The sequence below is a fragment of the Pollicipes pollicipes genome, unplaced genomic scaffold (assembly GCF_011947565.3).
Source record: "Pollicipes pollicipes isolate AB1234 unplaced genomic scaffold, Ppol_2.1 Scaffold_6686;HRSCAF=7923_pilon_pilon_pilon, whole genome shotgun sequence".
Lineage (NCBI taxonomy): Eukaryota > Metazoa > Arthropoda > Thecostraca > Pollicipedomorpha > Pollicipedidae > Pollicipes > Pollicipes pollicipes.
Genome location: NW_023596921.1, coordinates 16,067,309 through 16,092,400, shown reverse-complemented (window position 1 = coordinate 16,092,400; position 25,092 = coordinate 16,067,309). Strand labels below are relative to the sequence as shown.

Sequence of the window (25,092 nt, the reverse complement as noted above, 5' to 3'; positions counted from 1 at the left end):
GCGCCTCGCCTGACCGGAGCATGCCACCCTAACTCTCTCCGTCGTAGACGGCGACTAGGCCCGACCGTCGGGCGGCTTGTGCCGGCGGGGCTGACCGTCGGGCGGCCTGTGCCGGCGGGGCCTGACCGTCGGGCGGCCTGTGCCGGCGCGGCTCGACCGTCGGGCGGCCTGTGCCGGGGGGCCTGGCCGTCGGCGGCCTGTGGGGGGGGCCTGGCCGTCGGGCGGCCTGTGCCGGCGGGGCCTGGCCGTCGGGCGGCCTGTGCCGGCGGGGCCTGGCCGTCGGGCGGCCTGTGCCGGCGGGGCCTGACCGTCGGGCGGCCTGTGCCGGCGGGGCCTGGCCGTCGGGCGGCCTGTGCCGGCGGGGCCTGGCCGTAGGGCTGTCTGTGTCGGCGCGGCGCGGCCGACTCCGCTCGGCCCCGGGCCGTGACTGATGGCGTCAGGCCGCGTCTAATGCGCCCCGCCGCCGGCCACAGCGCCGTCCATTCGTTACCGCCCCACTCCAACAGGTGCGGGCACGGTGGCGGCGCTGTGAGGCGCCGATCAGGAGGCCGCTGGGCAGGGCCTCCGCTCCGGGCCTGATCGTCCGCTTCCGGCGTCGTGGGTCGGTCCCCGGAGTGGCGGTCCCGCCCCGTGACCCTGTCTGCAGCGGTGTGACGCGCCATCGGCTGATGGCTGATCGGGGTCGAGTGTCGGCAGCGGCCGTGGGGCCTGTCGCACCACCACGTCGACGGTATTGACCGGGCTGGGGATAAATTCGGCGTGCTCACGGGTCAAAGATCGCACGCCGTCGCCGCGCGTCACCGGAAAGATACTGCGCTGGCTCTTAACGCCTCCTCGCGTAACGAACTTTGACCGATTCCGCGAAAGTTGACAGGCTTATCGAGTCAGGCCGGCACTAAGGACGGAGATTTAGAAGACCTGAAAGGCATGCCTTCGTAGCCGTGCATTTCGTGAGGCGTGCAGATGTACTGTGGGCGTTATCGTCAAAATGCTGACGGTCACGGAAACCGACAGCCCAGCGAGCTCTCCATCCGTAAGATACAGCTCTCCATCCGTGAGATACAGCTCTCCATCCGTGAGGTACAGCTCTCCATCCGTGAGGTACAGCTCTCCATCCGTGAGGTACAGCTCTCCATCCGTGAGATGCAGGTCTCCATCCGTGAGATACAGCTCTCCATCCGTGAGATACAGCTCTCCATCCGTGAGATACAGCTCTCCATCCGTGAGATACAGCTCTCCATCCGTGAGATACAGCGATGACAAAGAGATCGACGCGCCGCCACAGGTCTGAGCACGTTTCCAGCCATGTCGCGGTCCGGCCGCGCGGGTACAAGTCTTCGCCGTCGGTACCACATCCATGTCGCGGCCGTCTATTGAGAGCGTGCGCTTGCGTCACCTCGCCCTGTAGGCCGGTCGCCTCGCCCCGCCACCGACTGCGGCCGTGGCGTCCGCCGGTGGGTCAGAGGCAGGCCGACGCCGCTAGGGCGTGGCTAGGTGATCAGCTATCAGCGCATCGCAACATATCTGGGGATCCCTGCAGTGCGCTTGTGTTGTTCCACACCATCACAAACGTAGCTTTGCGTGTTGTGCGGCTGGCTCTTTCATGGGCTTCCCCTGGCGGCGGGGATGACCAGTCTGGTCAGGAGCCGGAGCCTGGCCAAGACGTGGTGTCCCAGGTTTAAGCCGAAACATGCCCATGATGAGTCATCCCCAATCGTGAAAGCTTTTGCGACAGCTCATCCCGTCGGCTCGAAACATTTTTTCGTGACATTTCACCGCCTCATCCAGGACATAAACCGCCGTGACGACCTACTAGCGTGGCCATCCTTGAAAGTGGTCAGCGAAAGCTTAGTCGTGAGCGCCTCACACGCGACAGACTCTCGTGACCGAGCGCCATGAATTTTGGGGAGGAGACAGCAACGGTCGCTTTATCTGTGATCATGCCCGTGACGGGAACGTGGTCCGCTTTTATTACGATGCGGAGATCTTTTTGCTGCGTAACTTTTAACGGTCATTTTGATCTTATGTTGTGTGGGCCTGGTCTCGTCGGTAGGCTTCCGGATGACCGGTTGTGATATTCTCAGATGTCGCTTGATCTCACCTGCGTCCCCTCCGAGAGGGGAGGGGGCACTGTAGCATTCCCTGATGCAGGCCTGATCGCATGTGTCCTTCCGGGTGACCCGCTGCGGTCCTCCCGATGGTCTAACCTGTATCCCTCCTGGTGATCCGCTGCGGTCGCTCCCGATGGTCCAACCTGTATCCCTCCTGGTGACCCGCTGCGGTCCTCCCGATGGTCTGACCTGTATCCCTCCGGGTGACCCGCTGCGGTCCTCCCGATGGTCTAACCTGTATCCCTCCTGGTGACCCGCTGCGGTCGCTCCCGATGGTCCAACCTATATCCCTCCTGGTGACCCGCTGCGGTTCCTTCCGACGCGGGTATGATCTCACCTACCTCGTCGGTCGGCCCTCTTTATCCGGCTCCACAGGCTTCTAGTGGGACGGCAGGCGGCCGTTGCATTTTCAGAGGTTAATCTTGATGATCCGGCTCGGGCCGGTTTAGCGTTGTCACCGCCAGCCGGCTCCGAGGGACAGACCATGGCGATCGCTGCTCGGCTCCAAGGGACAGACCACGGCGCTCGCCGCTCGGCTCCGAGGGGCAGACCACGGCGGTCTCCGCTCAGCTCCGAGGGGCAGACCACTGCGGTGGCCGCTCGGCTCCGAGGGGCAGACCACGGCGATCGCTGCTCGGCTCTGAGGGACAGACCACAGCGGTCACCGCTCAGCTCCGAGGGACAGACCACGGTGGTCTCCGCTCAGCTCCGAGGGACAGACCACGGCGGTGGCCGCTCGGCTCCGAGAGACAGACCACGGCGGTGGCTGCTCGGCTCCGAGGGACAAGCCACGGCGGTGGCCGCTCAGCTCCGAGGCTCGGATCTCGCCAGTCCCGCCGGTCTCGGCTAGTTGGACCGCACCGCTTGCCAATCTGAGTCAAGCTCTGAGAGCCCGCCGCGTCACGACGTTTGACATGACGTCCGAGATCAGCCCTGGGCATCGCCACTCTCTTTAGCAGCATCAGCAGCCGCCCGGCCCGCTGGCGCGCGCTCGCCGCGCACAATCCTGCGCCTCGGAGCGGCTTTCTTCAGCCAATCTACCTCGTTGCGGGGGTCGCATCGCTCGCCCACGCCCCCTGCCGCGCCGGTTCAGTCACCTGGCTCCGGCTGGGTCGCGGCGGGGCGCCGCCTCTGTTGTCGTGCTGACCTTGCGCGAGTCAGCGGGGCGTCGCCGCCGAGCCAGGCGGCCGATCCTCGCCGGTGATTGGTGGCGGGATTGCACGCGGCGGGACCGTGCGCAGTACATATAAGTAAATACATAAATAAATAAATAGATAATGTATATGCAGCTTAAGATTTGTGGCTGCGGATGTGTAGCTGGAGATGCATGGCTTGAGATGCTTGGACTGGAGACTGTGCGGCTGGAAATGTGTGACTTTGGATGTATTGCTGTAGATTTGTGGACTGTGGATGTGTGGTTGGGGATGTGCGGCTGGGAATTGTGGCTGTGTGGCTAGGGATGTGTGACTGGGGATATGTGGCTGGGAATTGTGGCTGTGGATGTGTGGTTGGGGATATGTGGCTGTGGGTGTGTGGCTGGGGATGTGTGGCTGCGAATTGTGGCTGTGGATGTGTGGTTGGGATGTGTGGCTGTGGATGTGTGGTTGGGATGTGTGGCTGGGGATGTGTCGCTGGACACCTGTGGCTGAGAGTTACCGTCGATCCACAAACCAGTGCAGCCGTCCACCTCGCCACCACAACGCGACTACAAATTAGCTACGTATTGGCTGCTCACAGCAGTGCATGAACCCAGATGGTACAGGGGGCGGGGGGGGGGGGGGAGGGATGACGCACGGAATCGCAACATTCAGGCCATCAATAACATCAATACAGACTGCGGTGTAGACCTGTCCCTGGACGGTGCGCCACCAAATGCATTACACAAGTCTGATGATGTTTGTCCATTTTAGTTTCTCAAGGTCTCTGAGGTCCCATGGTTGCTAGGGTTCCTCGAGGTCCCTTAGGTCCTTGTGTTCCCTTTAGGTCCCAAGATCCCCTAGGTTTCCGAAAGGATCCCGAGGTCCACCAGGTCCCCAGCTAGGCTCACCCAATTTATCCATCCGACCGGGCCTCATATCCGCACATCCTGGCGATCTGGCATGCGGTGCGAAACAAATAAACGCTTTACTCAACTTGCGGCAGCAGTTTGAACAAAGCTGGATGCGGCTGTCTGTTGGGTCATCCAATCGCGAGAGACGGAGGGACTTGGCGTGAAACTGAAAAGGCTCAGCATGGAAACCAGTCAGAAAGTGATCAGCCGGTTCCAAGCAACGCCTACTTCTGCTGACCTTTACCCTGAGCGTCGTTTGACATTTGGATCGTAGAGAATCATCGCTGCATGGTGCATTAGCGCAGCCAGGATTTTCTTATTAGGGGGGGGGGGGGGGGCGCAGCTTAAGGAAAACGCATGACGCTGGTTCTTAACCTCCTGTCAGAAGCCATCTGTGGTAAAAAAAAACCAGAGTCAAGTGTGCGGGGTGGGGGGAAGGAGGGGGGGGGGGGGGGGGTACCTGCAGCCTAGGTTCTGTCCGCCCGTGAAGAAGGTAATCGCTCCCGATGGGCACATGCATAACACCTCGAATGGGCGATGTTTCAAAGGCAGATAGGATGTCCCTGTCGAGCAGAGCATCTGAACAGCTGACAACTAGGCATCCCCATGCATAGGGTTGCGCAGGGATCAAAAGATGCATCTCTTCTGCGTTACCTAACGTTCGCGGTGCGCCATATTTGGCTTCACCAGGAATGTTATTACCCCTTTCCATGGCTCTTGCACACTTATAAGTTCTTTCTGTGCCTCCACGCCGTTGTTGGCGACAAAAGGATGGCAGTTCACATGCGCACGTGCACAGGGCTTGATAAAGGAGATGTCAGATGCATTCGATGCTTTCTCCGAGACAGGCTGGTCTGCTTTCCACACGTTCCACAGTGTTTTGTTCCAGTGTATACAGCTGGTCTAAACAAACATCGGGTCATGCATGGGCGAAAGAACTGAGGAGGCAGGGTGGGCTCGGATCCGCCCATGGCCACGTCCACGCCACCTTGCTGGTTGAACTGTTGTTATCTCTGCTTTTTCAAACTCTATGGGCCCCATGTTCGAGCAACTGCTGAAACGAGGAAGGAAACGGACCGGGCACCCGCAGTCAGGAGATCGTCACTGAAGACTTCGCGCGAAAGGTAGCGACTCCTGTCGCTCCGATCAGTGAGCGGAGCGACCTTGCCAGCAGTGACGCGGCGCAGGGCGAGATCACCGTCAAACGTCCCTCAGTAACGGTCCTGGTGACGTTGCTCCGTCACGACCGATTGACGTCACGACGACCGGCCGCACGGACTAACAGAGCTGCTCTCTGACAAGTGGGCCTCAGCAGACGGGCTACTCAGTCCATGCGGTGATCCTTTCTCCGCAAGGTTTTCAAAAGTACTGGTGAGCAGCCTGTCTATTATGTTGACCCCTTGATGGACATCTTCATAACGGCTGTGTCTGGGTGCGCCTGCGTTCCCCACCATCGGTGCACGGAAACCCGGCGACAGATCGGGTCGGGCCAACCAGGAACACCAGGGCGAGCCTCGGTCGACGCAAAGCAATTGTGGCCAGAATTCAAGGGGAGAAAATGTACTGCACGAAGCCTGCTCATTTTTTCCAGGGGCATAATAATTAATGTTGCGAAATCGCCTTCCGCCAAGCTCTTGGAAGATAAGGTTCTAAGACTCTAAGCTCTGACCTACGCCGAGCTCTGACCTACGTCGACTGGCGCTACAGATCTGTCATGCAAGCCCAGCTGTAACTTGCTGATATGCCGCCCGTGAGTGGAGATCAACGACCGTAACCCCGGCACGAGCGGCATGTCCTCCCGTGGACACCAGAAACGAGCGATCCAACTGCTTCAGGTCAGAAGTCAATTCTTGCATATTAATCAATATGCAAATACTGGACAACTCACCTGAAACAGTTGGATCATCCTGAAGGCAAACGTCATATGGAGATGCATTGCGTGATAACATGTCAACTTTACGTGGTAGCATAAGGAAACTTGGTAATATGAAGTTCCAGCCCTTTCATTGAACGGACTTTTGGGATCACTACCTAGGCTAAGTAGCGTTTGTTGTGTGAGCCTAGGCCGCACCATCCCTTGTTGTGTGGGCCTGGGTCCTACCACCCCTTGTGTGAGCCTAGGTCCCATCATCCGTTGTGCGAGCTTAGGCCCCATCATCCCCTCTTGTGTGAGCCTAGATCACACCACTCAATCGTGAAGTGATGGGCCAACGACATAATTGGAGAGGGGGTCATAGGAGGTCATAGGAGGTCATAGGAGGGAGGGGTTCAAGGCAGGAGCTGTAACCAACAAAGCTATTGGGACGGAGACATCGGGAATCGGACTGGACGGACGGGAGTCCGACTCAGAAAAGTGCCCTTGGATCCCCATAACATGCGAACGAAATATGGTCGCTTTTGCGCTTGATCTTCGGTCTTCATCCTATGTACTAAAACGCTGCCGTAATGAGGCATGACTCTGGCGTGCTCACCTCCCAGAACACCCATGCTTAGGTCATGATTAATGAGTAGTTATTGCAACATGGGAAGAAAAGCGTTTCACAAAAGTAAGACACCAACCGAAACAAGAAAGCATAGCGCAACTTCTTATGCATCTAGCCAATAAAGTCTTTGGCCTTCCCAGTCACTTTAAGAAGTCAACCGCTTAGATTAAACAATGCCCAGTATAATTATGACCTGTTCTGGTGCTCGCTATCAACTATTAAGTTTATTTTTATATTAGTTTGTTTTTTATTGTTTATTGTTATTATTATGCATATACTATATATATATATATATATATATATATATATATATAAACACTAATTATATATATAATATAATATAATAATTATATATAATAATATTATTATATTGTATATATGTTATTCTTTAGGTAAATCAGTCCGTCATTTACGTCGGTAATTTTTCAGATAAGCCACATATCAGCAATGCATTTAAGCCGACTGGGTATATCTTACGTTGCATTTGGTTTACCGATGTCCTCGAAAACATCGGACTTAACACCATAGCCTTTTAACAATGATTTGATAATGAGATGTATCTGGCACCCCACCACCTAATGTAAAAATGTGACACACCTGTGGATGAGTGATGCAAACATATCGTCAAGCATGCATGGAATTAATCTATTTTGCAACACCTGCGCAACATTATGTTGGATGTCGTAGCGTTATCAAGAGCTCCTACAAAGCTGGTCAGGGATGCTTCTCCTCGTTATAGTTTGGTCCACTGGCCCGTGGTGTCACGTATGGGTTGCAGACAGACATTCCGGGGTGTGAAGCGCCTTGGCTGGTCCCGCCCGCGCCTGGGCGGCGGACCCGGTCGGGGACGCACGCATGGAGGACGCACGACCGCCGCCTGGGGGGGGGGTTCGAATCTAGTGGGGTTCGCTCCAGCCTGCAGCTGACCGCGTCGGGAGCCGGACGGAGCTGGAGCTGGCCGTGGCGGGAGTCGCACGGAGCTGGAACTGACCGCAGCGGGGGCCGAACGGAGCTCGAAAGGACCACGGCGGGAACCGGACGGAGCTGGAGCTTACCGCAGCGGGGGCTGGGAGGGGCGGGAGCTGACCTAGGTGGGAATCGGACAGAGCTAGACATGACCACAGCGGGGGCTGGACGGAGCTGGAGCTGACCGTGGCGGGGGCCGGACAGAGCTGGAGCTGACCGCAGCGGGAACCGGACGGAGCTGGAGCTGACCACCGCGGGAACCGGACGGAGCTGGAGCTGACGGCAGCGGGGGCCGGACGGAGCTGGCGTGCCTTGCTCGTGGCACATGCTAAAGCCATATTTAAGTACGTCATAACTACCAACTGGGCTCTAATCAGCAAAGTGTTCGCGAGTGAACTGGTAGTTGGTTTAAGGCAGCACCGTGCACCATTGAGCCCCGTCGCTGGGGGTTGGGGATGGGTGCGTAGGAAAATGACCTGAATACTGTGGCGTGCCGCGGACACTGAACAATCTATTATACCGACACACGCTTCACGAGCCTGCATCAACACATCAGTCTTGCTTAGATATGATGCCACCAAATTGTTGCTAGGTCGGCCCTAAGGCCAGGGATATCGACTGGACTTGCTTGTCCGATTTTGTATTCTGGCGAACCGAAAATTGCAGGGCGCTCCAAACGTTCCGACGCAGCGCCGCTTATGCTTCGCTTGCCAGCAGGGATTCGACAAGGTTCGCTTGTTTGAGTCGGTCGTGAAACCTCGTTGGAAGGCACAGACATGACAAGTTGGGCTGACATTCAAAGCTGCCTGAGATGCAGCCTGGTAGTCACGCTCCTAGCCATCTTACAACTTGTGGCCTAACATGCAAAACTGACTTAGATATGTGGTGGTTGCCAGCAAAATGCCTGAGTAGGCGTAGGACGAGTCGGGAGGTAACAGTCTGAGTAGGCGTAGGATGAGTCGGGAGGTAACAATCTGAGTAGGCGTAGGTTGAGTCGGGAGGTAACAGTCTGAGTAGGCGTAGGATGAGTCGGGAGGTAACAGTCTGAGTAGGTGTAGAATGAGTCGGGAGGTAACAGTCTGAATAGGTGTAGGATGAATCGGGAGGTAACAGTCTGAGAAGGTAGTAGGATTATTCGGGAGGTAGCAGTCTGATTACGCGTAGGATGAATTGGGAGGTAACAATCTGAGTAGGCGTAGGATGAGTCGGGAGGTAACAGTCTGAGCAGGCGTAGGATGAGTCGGGAGGTAGCAGTCTGAATAGGTGTAGAATGAGTCGGGAGGTAACAGTCTGAGTAGGTGTAGGATGAATCGGGAGGTAGCAGTCTGAATAGGTGTAGGATGAATCGGGAGGTAGCAGTCTGAGTAGGTGTAGGATGAATTGGGAGGTAACAGTGATATATGCACTGATATGGTATTTGAACCGGATGCCTCTGTAAATCTGTATTGTCTGCCCCTTGCCTTACTACATCGACAGAGGCAGTGCATCCTAAATTTCAGATTTTGGTGAGCACACAATTGCAGATTTCTTTATGCTCTGAACCAGTGCCAAGCTAAAGATCGGGATAGCCATTAGAGAGTTTGGGTATTTTCGAGAGGTCCAAAGGCCGGGGTCTCCTTGTGGTCCCATAACTCTTCGTGAACTCGCATGACCGATTGTAGCTTTTGTTCTTGCAGTTTAGGGAGCCATGCAGGACTTGCTCGCTCAGTATGAACACGGGCTTGCTTGGTATACAGGGTCGTTTCAAATTGCTTTTCGTCATTTGAGACTGTTATTCAAGCGTAATTTGAAAAAAATGACGTGGCGAACGTGGCATTAATCTGCGTAATGCTCAAAGCGCAGTTATTGAGATATGTATTGTGCTAAAGCTAAATGAAATCAGATGATGAGTCATATGAATCGATGAAATAAACAGCACCAGACAATAACACCGCGCTATCTTATCATATCTGCATGCACACATTATATATATATATATATATATATATATATATATATATATATATATATATATTTGCATATGTAGGTGGCAAACTCTCTCCTATGCAAGTGTTAACAACCTTGGCGTAGATGCATTTGATAAACTTTTCTGCACTGCCTCTAGTCTTCTTACCATGGTTGTCTGTTCATCATGGAGACTAATAAGTAATTCACCGATGGTTGGCATTGGTCCGTTGGCCTGACGTTTCGGAATTGCATGTTCCATTCTCAGAAGATACGCATATACAACACCCAAGCGGCAAATTTATGATTACATATATCAGTTAACCATAATCCGCACGCTACAACGACTAGGTGTAAGCAAGTTAAGTTCGGTCGTCAAATTATTCAGAGTCTAAATTGGATGGTTGACTTGAGAGCATAAGACTTCAAGAGGCAAAACACGTGCTGGAAAGTAAGATATACGATCTACGCTGATATACAATCCGGAGATAATGTTATGATGGTGACAGCTTCCAAAACATAAAGTTTCCTCCTGTTTGATGATGTCATGATCCTGAAGTTTCTGATGAGGTCGTCTCCGGGGACGTTCCGGCCGTGTTCACTTCTCGTTTGCCTTTGGGGCACCAACAGCCAAGTGCATCGTGAACCGCTGAGATAATGTGTTGGCAGTGACGCCAAAGTAGTTCGATTTCCTCAGGAGTCTGCAGTCTTCATGTCACAACGAAACTGGTAAACTACGTTGGTGCGTTTTAAGGAGTCGGATTTGGCTGTGAGGGTTATTTCTCATGACGAGCTGGGTAACCATTCTGTTTGTGTATAAGGCAGTGAGCGGAATCGTCCTGGCTGACTGCCTTGGCGTTGTAAAGTATGATTTTCTTTAGGATTCGTTTGTTCGTCTTATAGCTGTCAGACATTTAATTGCGATCGAACAGTATGATTCCAGTCTTCCGATGGCTGACGACGTCAGTTTTCGCCTGATATCGTGGCAAAAAGCTGCTGATCTCATGGTCGATGGAATTGCTGGAGTAGCCATTATTTACAAGGGCTTGTTTAATGCGATGTAATTCATTGTGCGGTTGTACCTAATCAGAGTACAGGTTAAACGCTTTGAAGAGATAGCAGCGCACTACACTGACCTTGAAATGTTAAATATATATATATATATATATATATATATATATATATATATTATATATTATATAATGTAGATATATAGGTATGTATGGAATTTTATTGTTTTATGTGACTATACTGTGTAACCATAATGCCCAAACAATCCAATGCTTAAATGTAATTGCCTGCACGCAGAGCTCGGATCATTCCAGCACCTATCATGCCTGTGTCATTTCCTATCACGCTAGTCGGAAGGCCCAGTTGCCGGCCATAATAACCCGACGGGTCGTGTACCGGCCAGTGTACACGTGTACAGGTCCAAGCCAGCACAGCGTGCACCAGAGTGGTCACCGGTACGTTTCACTTCCCCCAATTACCAATGCCACGCGGAACGCTACAGTGCACGGTTTGTGAGTCGGTGCTGTGGGTCACAATCACACTGTGGTATTGTGAGTTACAGGTCACCGTGTGGTGTTGGTGTGGTGTTGTGGGCCACAGTTCACAGTGTGGTGTTGTGGGTCAAGGTCACAGTGTGGTGGTGTATGGTCACAGATCACTGTATGCCGATGTGGGTCACAGGTCACAGTGTGGTGTTGCGGGTCACAGGTCACAGTGTGGTGTTGTGGGTCACAGCTCACAGTGTGTTGCTGTGAGCCACAGGTCACCGTGTGATGTTGTGGGTCACAGGTCACCGTGTGTTGCTGTGAGCCACAAGTCACAGTGTGATGTTGTGTGGTCACAGGTCACCACGTGCTGATGTGTGCCACTGGGCACAATGTGGTGTTGCGGGTAGCAGGTCACAGTGTGGTGTTGTGGGTCACAGGTCACAGTGTGGTGTTGTGGGTCACAGGCCACCGTGTGCCGATGTGTGCCACTGGGCACAGTGTGGTGTTGCGGGTAACAGGTCACAGTGCGGTGTTGTGGGTCACAGGTCACAGTGTGGTGTACTGGGTCACAGGTAAGAATTTGTGGCGCACCAGCGTGTGTTTCCACCTCACGGATTTTCAGAAGCGCGCAGTCAGGCTGGTCGTGACTCCTACCACTTCCTGCCTCGACGCCGACACGAGCTCGATGTGGATACAATTGCCTTTGGCTAGCACGTGCGGCAGACGCTAAAACAAGTCTCCCGACGTCAGTGCAGCCGTGTCGGCCGCTGTTTGAGGCTATCTCAAGCGCGACACGCTTGGCTGTACCTTCGACGCCGGCATGCCCCATTGTCATGAGCTGCAACTAATCAATGCCATTCGCTGGGCACTCTGATGCCTGCACGCCGGCTTCGCACATCGGTAGAAGCATGCTTAGTCTTTCCTGAATGGCACCGTGCCTTGTGAATAACAGCAAATGTTTTACGCTAGTGCTCATTTGAAGCATGTAGTTACTTTTTCCGAATGTCTGTGGGACACCACTTCGGGGTCGCACGTCCCGTAGTGGTATTGCACTTTGTGCCATCAGAGACACAGCAGTAGGCCGGGGAGCACTCAGACTACATAGCCGTACGCCCTCACCACTCCCGCAAATGGCGCACGAGTGGGCTGTACGCTGCACAGGTCGCAGTAAAAGTATTGGATCGCGTCACGAACCGGTCATTCTCAATGCTTTTGACCTGGAGAGCTAATTCGCCCAGCTGGCAGCGGCGTTAACGTCTGGGAAATGCCGAGCCCTTAACGTCTGGGAAATCCCGAACTTTTATGTTAAACATCAAGGGGAACTTGTGATTGCCCCGCCTCGCTGGTGATGACATTGCATGCGTTCCTTTTTTTGTCTGAACTTTTCCTACAGGCCTGCAGTGGCGTCCATTATCTATAACTAATCGTATGTCCCTCGACATTATCGCAATTACAACGCGTTGTTCGTTTTTCCTTGTTACTGATTTGTGTGTTAAGACAATTCTAAACAATCTTGACATCTAAAAATCATCATTACAGTACAATTGAAATGTAACAGGAACCAAATGTCATGTGATCCGAGGGTTGCATTTGTCATTTTTTGCAAAATCAGAGGAAATCGGCACTGCATGCCGAATGTGACACGGCAGTTACGAGTGCTAGACAGCCCAGCTAGCACTCTGCGCAGGGTAGTCCGGGCTGAGAAATTGCTTACCTTACCGCTATATTGCTCCTTGCGTTAAATCAAAGATTCTATTTCTCAATTAATATGGGATAGCTACATCACCTGCAGCACTGGCTACAGCAGCATCACCTACAGCCTGCAGCACTGGCTATAGTTTGTAAAAGAGGATGGGTCTACCTGCTTTGAAAACAAGCTTCAGCTTACATGGAGATGGGTTGCCATGGAATCAATTTCCGATATTGTAAAGGCACTTTTCCTCGGAAGATGCCTCGGAAATATTTTCGGCCACGTTCAGTCATGCTCAAAGCCTTGAAAGCCCATTACAGCACATGCTGCAACGCTAAAGCTGTCCGCCGACGTATTCGGAGGACAGTGGCGCGCCGCCTGTCGGTCCAAAGTCAGCGCAGTGATGTGACCTTGCTAGCTAAGCTTCACGCCAAGTTTTCCGTGGCCTACTGGCGCCGGAACTGTTCGTGGCCTTTTGCAACGTGTTTTGATTTTCGTGACATCGATTCATGACGAGTACGTTATGCGTACAGACCGATAGACGTTATGAAAATTGTCAGGTAAAATTAGAATAAGCAATAGACTACAAAAACTACAGGTATGTCATGTGATGGCGGAGGTGAAAATGACTGTTGCATTGACCGGTCCGGCTATAGGGATAATTGGCAAGCTGCGTTAGTGGGTAGAACATGATTAAAAAGGGCTTATCAAGCATCTATATATGCGTAATTAAGGCTTAACTCACATCACCTGCAGGTGGTCATATCTGGTCGCATGCCTCGAAATTTGATCCAGCTTGACCATGGATGATCTGACCTTGTTATGGCACCATCACGATAGAAAGGCACTTCGGAGTGATGTAGATAAGGTGATAAGTCCAGGATACTGCATTGCAGTCCATATCCTGAGAGAAGTAAGCGTTCTTTGTCGCTTTTTACCAAATTGCCTCCGAGATCACTTGCAGAAAGAAGATCATGAACCTCCCAGGTTAGAGGCATGCAATTTTGAAAATAACTGTGAAAACGATTTCAACTGAGTTAATAAAAATTTCAGTGCCATGCTGAAAACCCGATTTTAATTTCTCTGAAAACCTCAGGGAGCCTCTGAGCCCCTTTTACAGTGAGGGTTGAGGGTGCAGAGGTTGCCATATTGTAAACGGCTTAGTAAAAGATCACTAAAAGGCTTTTTACTTCTTTGCATACAAAGCCGGTGGTTTCACAAAGTAGTGTCAACCCAAGCAAATATCGAATGCCTGCGATATCGCACCAGGGGCGTAATTTTCTATTCAGTGACGGGGCGCCCCAGCCCCCACCCCCTAGCTTTGGTTTCAGTAACTCAACTTTGAGAAGAAAAAAAAATGGTCCGAATCCGGATAGATTTTGACATAAGCAGGCTGTTTTTACAGCTGAAAAAATAGATACCACTGCTTGCAGTTACACAACATGTTGAATCACGTGACTTGAATGGCTATTGACCTGCCTGAACACGTGAAATATAGTATCCTTTGATTGTACAGATGTCAACCAATTATTTGCTATTTGTTTCATTTTGAACCTTTGAGACGTTACAGCAGAACTATGCAACAGAGACGCGTAGTGACATGCTCCCATTCTCACCGGTACGGGCAACTTCATCCACCAAGCCAAAGCGCCACAAAATTGCTTTGAATGGCGTGCTATGTTCGGCATGTTTCAAGTCAAGATGGGCTCGTAGCTAAAGCAAATCTAATTCTATTCGTCACCATGCTGTGATGTGTCGAATTTCGTCCTCAAATTGGTAACTGCGGCATAAACCTAAAATCTGATTCAGTCATTTTCGGCTTCCTTTTGGTGAATCCTGATGCATATATAACTTGAGAGTATTTTCTTGTGTGGTTAATACAATTTCTTTCAGACGCTTGACGTGCCCGAAAAATTTCCACCGTAACTTTCGTGGAATGTGGCAAAATTCGGGTGCAAACAGTAGTTTACAATTCCCGACAAATGCCAACAACAACGGCGTTTCGCCACCTTTGCAGACTGCTCTCAGGTCCACGTCGCTGTACCGTCATGGACAGCGTTCTGCGGCGTCTCATGCGAGGGCCACGACGGCGCGCTCGTCATCCATGTGCTCCGGGTGTCTGTGCGAGGGCTTGCGGCAATATTGCAGAGTCAAGGTTGACTGGTCCGCACAAATAAATATTCCATATCAGCTGGCAGTAGAAGCAGCAGTTTCTGACATGTTCGTTTTGTTGCGCTCAATCATATGACTAATTACGATAAAATATACGATCAATGGCTGACCGCCTGCTCACTGGTAGTTCAGCGCGGCATGAGTAAGTCTGCCCAAGGCCTCGATGGTCGACTATTGAAACGGTTACACTCATTGATCTGCAAGTAAACTGTTTGGGTGCCGGTTTCGGGGTGGCAGCAACAACTTTGACCAAGCACGCAGTCTGCCTGAGTCTGAGCCGTAACTAACCGGTGAGCAAACTGAAAACAACATTGACATGGAAACGTAGTTAGCCCCCGTGTCAGGTCCGGGAGGGTGAGAACATATCACCGAACTGTTCTCCGCTGAGAACCAGCCTGTCCGCGGTCCCAGCAACAAGTGGTGGTGGCTGGCTGTGGGGTGCAGTGGCGGGCCGGCGGCGGCGGCGGCGGCGGCGACGGCCAGACACGGGCGCCGCTATTGACCCGCCGCGGGCGCCGCCACGACAGGCGCCTTTCCTCCGGCCTCCGGCCACGGACAGCTGGAACGTCGGCTCTCAGGCCGGAGGGCGCCGCCGGACCGGCGGTTCCTTGTCGTGAGGGGGGGGGGGGGGGGGGTCAGAGTTGCCGAGCGGCCTGCCGTTGACGGCGCTCTCTGCCCTCCCCCCCCCCCCCCCCCCCCCCCCCCTGGTGCGGTGGCGGCCGTTGCTCGAGCTGTATGAACGTGGTGCGGGAATGGGTTCTGTTCAAGATCGAGCAATCGGGTGTTGGCAGCGCTGACGGGCATGGTCCGTACCGATCCGACCCAGGCCTCACGTGTTTGAAACCTGACGCTCTATGCACTAACGGTGTCGTGGGCCGTAGACTACACCCCACACACAATTGTCGAAGACTATGAACAGGAGGGAACAGGGGAACATTTCTGATACGCCATAATAATGCCTCGTCTGTTGCATAACGTTTGCAATGATGTTGCGCACGATATATGCAACTGCTACGGACATCAGCATCTCCATACGCCATGCAGATTATATCATCGGAAACCAAGGCACTGCGTGGACATCATTCCCGTGCAGTCTCATGCAAACGCACTATTTCAGTTAGAATTATCCGACTGACAGTAACTACCAACTAATCGTCAAACGCCAATCAGCGACCTGCAAAGTTAGTGCGTTTCACGCCAAGGGTGGATCCCACAGCATGCCCTGAGGTGGTGGCCTGCGGTGTCCGGGCGGTGGCACCAGCTCGCCCACCCCCCCCCCCCCCCCCCCGCCATCCACCCTCAGCCCCCTCACCGTCACAGTGGCAGGCCCCTCACCCCCTCACCGCCCAGCGGGGTACCGCGGGCAGGCGGTGTTTCATATCAGAACGTCTACTGGCAAATTTTCCACGTCACGGGTCGTACAAACAAAAGCATGCGCCATGTGATTCCTATGGGAGAAAACCAGTTGAACAAAAGTGTTACCAAAAAACTTTAAACACACAAAAGGTCTAAAAACAAAGCGGGCACACGGTAATACTGCATCAGAGAAAGCCTCGGTATTGCTCGAAACTACTTTCAAACGAAGAACTGTTTCTAGGTGATTTATTTACTATCGTATTTGCATGGTTTATGATGCATTAGTGTAATATCATAGCTATTTACAAAATGTTACTTTGCAGCTTCTTTCTACTCACAAAGTAAAATGTATTCCAAGCTCCCAAAGGACAAAACGGCGACGGAAAATCTGCACCACGGACAGAGACGTAGCCAAGGCGGTTCCAAGAGGGTGATGGCCCTCCCGTTAGGCAAGAGGTTTACAATGAACTTTCCGAAACTCCGCAGTAAGTTGGTCTACACCCGCCGGATTTCAGCAAAATGTGACATTGACACTCCTTTGACACAACTTTTGGCTACGTCCCTGGCCATGGGCCAAAGTTCTTCGCAATATTGCTCCTACACGACGGAACTGTTGCAGTCCAAATTCGAAACTTCTGCCGTCAGATCTCCTTGGCATCAAGAACTCTATCCACCAATGTCCTCCATCACAGTGTTTCCTCGCATAGATTTCGTACGACAAAACTTGTATGATTGAAACTTGCGTCAAGGAAACTTCATCGCCATGTATGACCGCCACCCGGACCGGAGGCTCCCTACGGTCAGGGGGGATGGAAGGGTCTAGAACCCCAAGTCGCTGGTGAACGCTGCCTTAAATGCATGCTTCGTGCGCACTAAAATTTGTTAATACTGAAAGGTTATGGACCCAACCACAAATCCCCACAGCCGTAGACCCAGTAGCCGTGCCCACAGCGTACTTAGCAATGATTACGACGAACGAGGCACTTCGGAACACTCTCACCACGCCGCAAAACTCTGCGCACAAGCCATTCGAGCAATAGCGCCTCTGTTAAGTTGTTTTCCGACGCTGTGCGCGAGCGGTTTGTGAGGATGGACTGATTTCAACCCGGACATTCTAGGCAGAGCTGGCTGCCTGAATACTGACTGCCCTGAGCCGCATCGGCGATAGTGAAATTAAGCTCAGCGGACCGTCTGCCTTTCTGCCTTTGAATATGGCTGTGATGCCGAGATATAGGTGGGACGAGACGTCGGCATGGCCTTCGTGAGAAGATGCTACGCTACGGTTGCCCCAGGACTGGCTGACATGTGCTGTCGTGTCCTGTCGCTGTCATGTGCAGTCATGTGCTGTGAGTGGTTGACCCGCCCTGCTGGTGGTGACGTCTCGCCAGTGAAAGCGTTTTTGCGTTGAGGTTATGTTGGTAACAATTTTATCGCGCAGTATTTATGTCGAGGGAAGCCTTGTCAGTGGAAGCTTTGTCGTCTGAAAGCTTTGTCCGTCGAAGTAACTTCGCCCAAAAAGTTTTGTCAGTACCGCTTTTGTCCTATAGAAGCAATGCCATGAAAAGGTTTTGACCGTGTAAGTTCTGTTGTGTAATTTTGTCCGTAGAAGTTTGCTTTGGAAGTTCTAATCGTGGCCGTTTTGGCTGTTAAAGTAATCCCGTTTGGAAGGTGACTCGTACCACCTTTTTGACGCATCAATTATATCGCACAAAAACTGCACTAGTGAAGAATTTGTTGGCTGGTAGTGTGTGTGTAGAACTTCTGTCGCGGGGAAGTTTTGGTGGTGGATGTTTGTTTCTAGCGGTAGCGTCATGTGAAAGTTTTGTCCGCACCGCCTTTGTGGTATGACAGTAGTGTTTGTGTATGAGTTTTGTCCGATAAGTTTTGTATGTGAAAATTGACGGTGGAAGTTATTTCGCGTAGCGAAAGTGTCGTATCGGTTGTGTCCGTAGGAGTTCTATATGTGGAAGCTGACGATTGAAGCTATGTCGTGTAGTGGAAGTATCGTAATGGCGTGACCCCGGCTGACAGACGATGCAACTCAGATGACGTCAGCAGACGGGCGGTGCGCCACAGGTGACCTCAGCAGCCGGGCGGTGCGCTGCAGGTGACCTGGGCAGACGAGCGGTGCGCCTCAGTTGACCTCGGCAGACAAATGGTGCGTCCCAGGTGATGTCGGCAGAGGTGCGATGCGCCTCATATGACCTCAGCAGACGGGCGATGCGCCTCAGATGACCTCAGTAGACATGCGATGCGCCTCATATGACCTCAGCAGATGGGCGATGCGCCTCAGATGACCTCAGCAGATGGGCGATGCGCCTCAGATGACCTCAAGCAGACTGGGCGATGCGCCTCAGATGACCTCAGTAGACGGGTGGTGGACCGCAAGTGACCTCGGCAGACGGGCGGTGCACCCCAGGTGACCTGGGCAGACGGGCGGTGCATCCCAGCTGACCTGGGCAGACGGGCGGTGCGCCTCAGGTGGTGAGTCGCCCCCAATCACCGGTGACAAGCCGTGACGGCAGCCGATAACAGGCCAGCACTGGCACTGAACAAAGCCGGACAGAGAGAGGGGATAGCCTTTACCAGCACCGACAGAGGACAGAGCCTGAACCGTCACCAACAGAGGGCAAAGGCTGTACCGGCACCGACAGAGCACAAAGCCAGACCCGGCACTGGCAGAGGACAGAGCCAGACCCGGCAATGACAGGGGACAGAGCCGGTCCACGAGTGGCATGGTGCTCCCTAACCGCGTGTGATGGACTCCTGGCGCGAGGGCGTATCAAACTCATTCGTATTTCTTCACGTGACATGGTGTTTCACTCAAATGTGTCTGAGAGAGCGAGGGGGTGGGGTGCATCTGCCTCGTGCCTCCGCCGCGCCACCACCAGCCTCTGCGTCGTAGCCGGGCCCTGGCCGGGGCGTGCAGAAGACTCCGTCGATGACTGTCGGCGGCGGCGGCGGCGGGCGCAGCTGGTGACGCTCACGCCAGGCCGTTGGCAGACAATGAGCGCGCCCCTCCCAGGCGCACGGCCACGTGCGGGAATCCCGAGCAAGTTCGGCGGCTGTAATGTACGGCGCTTTCAGAGGGCGGCGGGAGGAATCAGACGGCAGGGATGTCGGGCGAACTTTGTAATCAGTTGGTCTGGCTCGTTTGCCGTTTGTTTGGCGCAAGTTCTCTGAAAGACGCAATGAGGCGAGAGCAGTTATAGGCCCTGATCATTAGTTCGCGCGCGTAAATGCTAATTGGTGGAAAAACGACGCGAGAGTAAGGCTTGCACTGAGGTGCGCATGGCGCAGTCAGCGGAGGCCGCAACGCACGCAGAAACAACATGGCGGCACCCACAGGCTTATGATGAATGGCGTCGATATCTGCACAAGTTCATTATTCGTTATTTCTCTACATCTGGAAAGCTCTGGAGGCGCTTATGGGTTTCTTTTATATGTATATCGTGCCACTTGCCCCATCCTGAATCATTAAGATAGCTGGCATGCCACACTGTACCATTTTAGAACTGAAATGGAAATATTCTTTAGTAAAATTGCGCAATTACAACACCAAAGAGTATAACCACTACAACAATTTGCGAAATCGGCAACGGGGCGAACCCGTGAGCAAGACAAAAATTCCAGCGGACCAATCAGCATGGTGCGCGCACGCCACGCGCAACAGCTGAAAAGGTGTGTGTGTGTGGGGGGGGGGTCTATTTTTGCGCGCGGTACGCGCGAAGCATAGGTAGTTCATAAGGGGGCTCGTCCTTGTTGTCACGGCCGAACTACTGCAACATGAATAAACGTCTGGTTCGAAAACGAACACTGAAATAGTTCGCTCGTTTACACGACAGCTGCGAACTTTTGCGCGCTCGCGACAGGTTGGTAATTTCTACAGCCCGCCCGGCCAGCTCTTCAGCGAACACGCACTCGCGAACTCGGCACCTTTGGCTTGAAGGGATTTTACTCAACCTATATCGATATTGTTGCCATTTGGTGACTTCCGAAATAGCTCGCAGTCTGTTGCTGTTATTGTCGAGTCTGAAGTGCAAGAATTCTAAGATCCATCGAGATGTAGTTATCGCTATAACAACCATGCTTGTTGTTTCTCACAGTGTATATCTGTAGCCCTTGTCTGCCTTCCTTGTCGCCATCGCTCAGTCAATCCCAGGTTTCCATTGTGTCTGGTCGTCTTGTCGTCGGTCGGTTTGCCCGTGCGGTGCCTTCCGTCGCCCGTAGTCACTAGTACTGCCCTTCAGTCCGTTAGCACGCCTGTATCGTAGTCTCCACTTCACTGTTCCTGCTCCCCATTCCGCACGGCAGCTGCGCGGTCTCGGTGATGACGGACCAACAGCAGGAAATCCGGTCATCTTGAGGGTTATTGCGCGCTTGAATGGAGTCGATGCACAGTTGTTCGGCCTCTATGCTGGCGAAACTGCAATCGCTGCGGTAATGACGTCGTAAACCGTTCGGCTGGCGACCCGTTTGCAGCTCCGTCCGATGCAGCACCGGAGCGAAACAGTGCCCTCCCGCCAGCTTCGGACGAGAGGTCGCGGCAGCGGCGGCAGCGGCAGGCGAGCTGTCGCGGCAGCGACAGACGAGAGGTCGCGGCAGCGGCAGACCTGAGGTCGCGGCAGCGGCAGGCGAGAGGTCGCGGCAGCGGCAGGCGAGAGGTCGCGGCAGCGGCAGCCGAATGGCCACGGCTGCGGCAGGCGAGAGGTCGCGGCAGCGGTAGACGAGGGGTCGCAGCAGCGGCAGGCGAGAGGTCGCGGCAGCGCTTGGCGAGAGGTCGCGGCAACGATAGACGAATGGTCGCGGTAACGGCAGACACCACCGACAAAAACGTGTGACTTATTTGCGAAGGCAGAGCCGCCGGGATCTGGAGCTCACCGCGCACCGTGACGCTGTTTGCGTTTCTGATGTGATTGCCGCTTATGATCAAGGTGAGCCGTTTGCGGCCATGCTGCCGCGCAATGCGGCAGGCGAAAGCTCCGTTCCAGTGATCCACTGGAGCTGGGTATGTGAACTGCATGGGCCGCTGTCGCTGAACTCGGTATCACCCGGCACTGTTGGCTGCTGTGGGCAGCGTTCGATCGGGCTACTGACTGCTGCATTTTTAATTCTGAGTTAGCTGCGCAGACGGTAGATGCTTCAGTGCGTCCGTGAAACTCGCCATCCCTTGTGTGTCCGAACAGAACCTTCGACCCAAGCTTGATACATAAATAGGGCTTGAGCGGAGCTAGACTCCATTCGGTTGAATACAGTGATATGTTTCAGACATCGATGTTGATTTTTTCACGTTGCCTTGTGCGACTATACATTTAGGCGACATGGAGATGGAGTTTTTCGCATAATACTTCTTCAAATGTGATGTATCCAAGTGCGGAGACCGTTCTGTTAGAATGCTTTGGAGGGACAAGGTCATATTATGATCTGTTCACGACGGTGTTCAGCAACTGTCCGTATTAACCCATGAGTGGTAATTAATTCCACCTTTTTGACAAAACACCCCGCCAAAAAGTGTTTTTCGTTCGGTCCCTCATACAGGCGGAAACCATACAGTGTTTCTCTGTATTTGTTTTGAGAATTTCCCGGGGTTTGTATGCATAACAACCCATTTGGCTTCCATCATGCTATTGGTACATGATGCATGGAAATATACAACGAAAGCAGACATGATCCTTTTCAGCGCATGGGTGTTTTTTTATTTACAAGTACGCTAACAAGCCGGGATGATGAAACGTGCGTCACTTACAGTTTTTTTGAGCTGCTGTTAATTCACAAGGGTGCTCATGGGTGCATTTTAACTGCATATGTAGGCCTTTATATTATCTCATAGGCATGACACATGAACGTAACGCCAATGACGACCATATCATGCCCTTCACGTGAGTAATGGATTGCCAGCAACCGGAAGTACCGATGATTGGCAGCTTGACACCCTTCCATCACTTGACTCCCTGCAGCTCTCATTCACATGTTCGGTTCCAGGAACGATGAGGTAAACAACGCATCTATTCGATGAACTAGCCCGAAGATAAGTGCAACAGCCAATACCACTTAAGTAAAAATGGACAATATATGTTCGCTAAAGGCGTTATGAAACCTATGCCTTGCGTCTGTAAGTAGCATGTGTGGTGGGGGGGGGGGGGGGCGGCGAAAAGGGTTACCCTTTCTAGAGTGACCGGGATGTTCTGATACCAAAGCTTGTGTTTTTGGCCCCAAACAAATTTAGCACGTCTGAAATAAGTCACTTTACGCTATGCAATTGGTCGCAATTTTATAGCAGGTCCAGGCAGGGCGAAAGATGTGACAAAAAAGCCGATTATGTCAGGGGCGATGTACTTTCGAGTGTTGGAAGGAAACGGGCTTGTGAAAAAGTTTTCTGTTGTGCGTCGAACGCTGCGGCGCGCAACCAATTCACGTATCGTCATGATTGGTCTGCTGTCATGTGGCATCGGGTTTTTTTTTTGCCACGACAGATTCATGTACTTGATTTCTGCACTGTTAGCGGTAACCAAGTTTCAATGGGAAGTAGCATCCGGTAATATTTTTTATGACATCATCAAGTTGGGCAACATTAAGGCCAAAGACAGGGCGCGAAATTGGCAACGTTTCAGTTGTTTGTGCTTTGTGATGCATTAGGATGGAAAAATATTCGGATTTTGAAAGGAATGTCGAGGAGAAGTGCTCAGGAAAACATCATAAGGGACATGGCTAAAAATCCACCATTAGCCTAAATAGACGGCGAAATGACTGGTAATCCTTCCACTTTTCCGAATGAAGCCTTGCTTCTTTCGGGTGTTTCGTTGAACTTCGAGTGATGCTTCATTTGAAACTTCGGTCCTTAAACAATGTTTTAAACATCGAACTATGCGAAGTAATACGGCAAAAAGATGGTATCTTAGTAATGATATAATTGTATTGTATCAGGAGAACTCTATAGCAGGGGTGTTCGACAAGGATGCTAGTTTGTGGAACGGCTGACGGGAACTGTGGCTTAGCGGTCGTCCGGCCCGACAAGCCCTGGGTATTCAGTGCTGCGACGACAAAAGGTGGCACAATGCTTGTTTGGTTGCATTTGTCAACGTTTAGAGATCACCAGTTGCCAGCAGCAAGAAACACCAATATAGCCTGTGACGAAAGGTGTTGGTGACTTTAAACACTTAAACAGCATTAAATTACTCTAGATGCATCGTGATAACTGCCCTGGAACATGGCTCCGACGAACCGGCCATCCAGCTCTGGCACGACCCCACCCCCCGCCAAGTGTATTCAAGTAATCGGTGGAGAGCTGCAGCGCATCAGCCGCCTCAGGTCAGGTGTGACTTCACAACGGAATTGCAGTGCTATGAAAACGTAAATGTTGCATGTTGCGAAAGGTTGTCCAGACCTCAAGAGGCCGGCTTCGAAGCGGCAAGAGATGATCCCGATTTGGCTGCGAGAGGCTTGGCCGATCGGTGACATTGGCACAAATGTGCATCCCTGGGCACGGCACGGGACACGCGCACGAATGCGCGTCCTTGATCCGCCGGGTGTGGGCTTGTTAAGGGCGCAGCATTCGTTGGTTACCAGAGTAGTATGGACTTGAAGTTGCTTTATATACTTGCATGTTTACATATATATATATATATATATATATATATATATATATATATATATATATATATATCTATCTATCTGTATCTATCTATCTATTATATATAGATATAGTCTATCTATCTATCTATCTATCTATCTATCTATATCTATATCTATATATGTATATATACACCTATATAAATATATATGTATATATATATATATATATATATATATATATATATATATATATATATATTCATATCAGTTTTATATATGCAATCGGTGTAATTTTGGTATATATAGAAAACCATTTCATCAACAAATTACCTACCCAGTTCAGCTTCGTCTCACCTGGATGGTCAGCAGTAACTGATAGGAGGGCTGGCAATGCACCCAATTTTAAAATAACTAGTCTTGAATGGAACGTCTTTGTGCTAACAGTAACCTTCAGTTGACTTTGAAGTCACACAGGTGTTTGACATATGCTGACCTTCCTCCCCCCAAAACAACATTTGCTGGTAATATTTGGTGACAATTGCTGAAAGTGCAGATAAGTATGCTAACTTAGTCCAGAATATAGCGATGGAACCGTTGCTATACCACTGCACTATTTACGGCGGTGCCGACGCAGCGTGAGCTGTTCGTATCATTGCTACGTATGAATTATGGTGAAAAATTGATTTTGTTTGACTGTTTTATTTGCATGGCGACACTCATCTTTTTAATTGCCTCCCTTGTTTAGCGCCGAGCAGGGCGTCTTGGTTGGAAATACAAAGGCTAAAAAGTACAATTTTGTCCATGCTATGCGGGAACTTTGCTGAAATAGTCCACGCTGCCATAGCAAGTGCAGAGCTGCCAGCAAAGCAATGCACCGACAATAAATATGAATTGCTTACCGGCAATGATTATGAATTGCTTACCGGCAATGGTTATGAATTGCTTACCGACAATGATAATGAATTGCTTGCCGGCAATGATTATGAATTGCTTACATTTCTCGGGGTATTTTATTACGGGCGTAGTGGGAAATGTTGTTCCGTCGCAACTCTATGAAATAAGTCTGATCTTAGCATTCTGCATTGCAGGTGCCATTGTAAAGCAGTTTTCCGGAACTCAGCGGTCATCATACCAAGGTAAGATATTTATACGGCATTGGAGTGAACATTCCACGGCTCCTATTACATAGCAGCCGCGGCGAAATCCCTTCCACTGTAAATCTACAATACAATGAAAACAAAGTTTGGGT

At 51.9% G+C, this 25,092-nt stretch overlaps 1 protein-coding gene across 1 annotated transcript in view; it reads left to right on the top strand.

The window, feature by feature from the left end:
* LOC119107976 (protein O-mannosyl-transferase Tmtc3) overlaps positions 1 to 25,092 on the top strand; it is a 146,276-nt gene that overhangs the window by 9,551 nt on the left and 111,633 nt on the right. Inside the window, exon 2 of the mRNA XM_037231564.1 lies at positions 24,932 to 24,979. The gene's annotated coding sequence lies outside the window, so the exon portion shown is untranslated. The remainder of the gene's footprint in view (positions 1 to 24,931; positions 24,980 to 25,092) is intronic.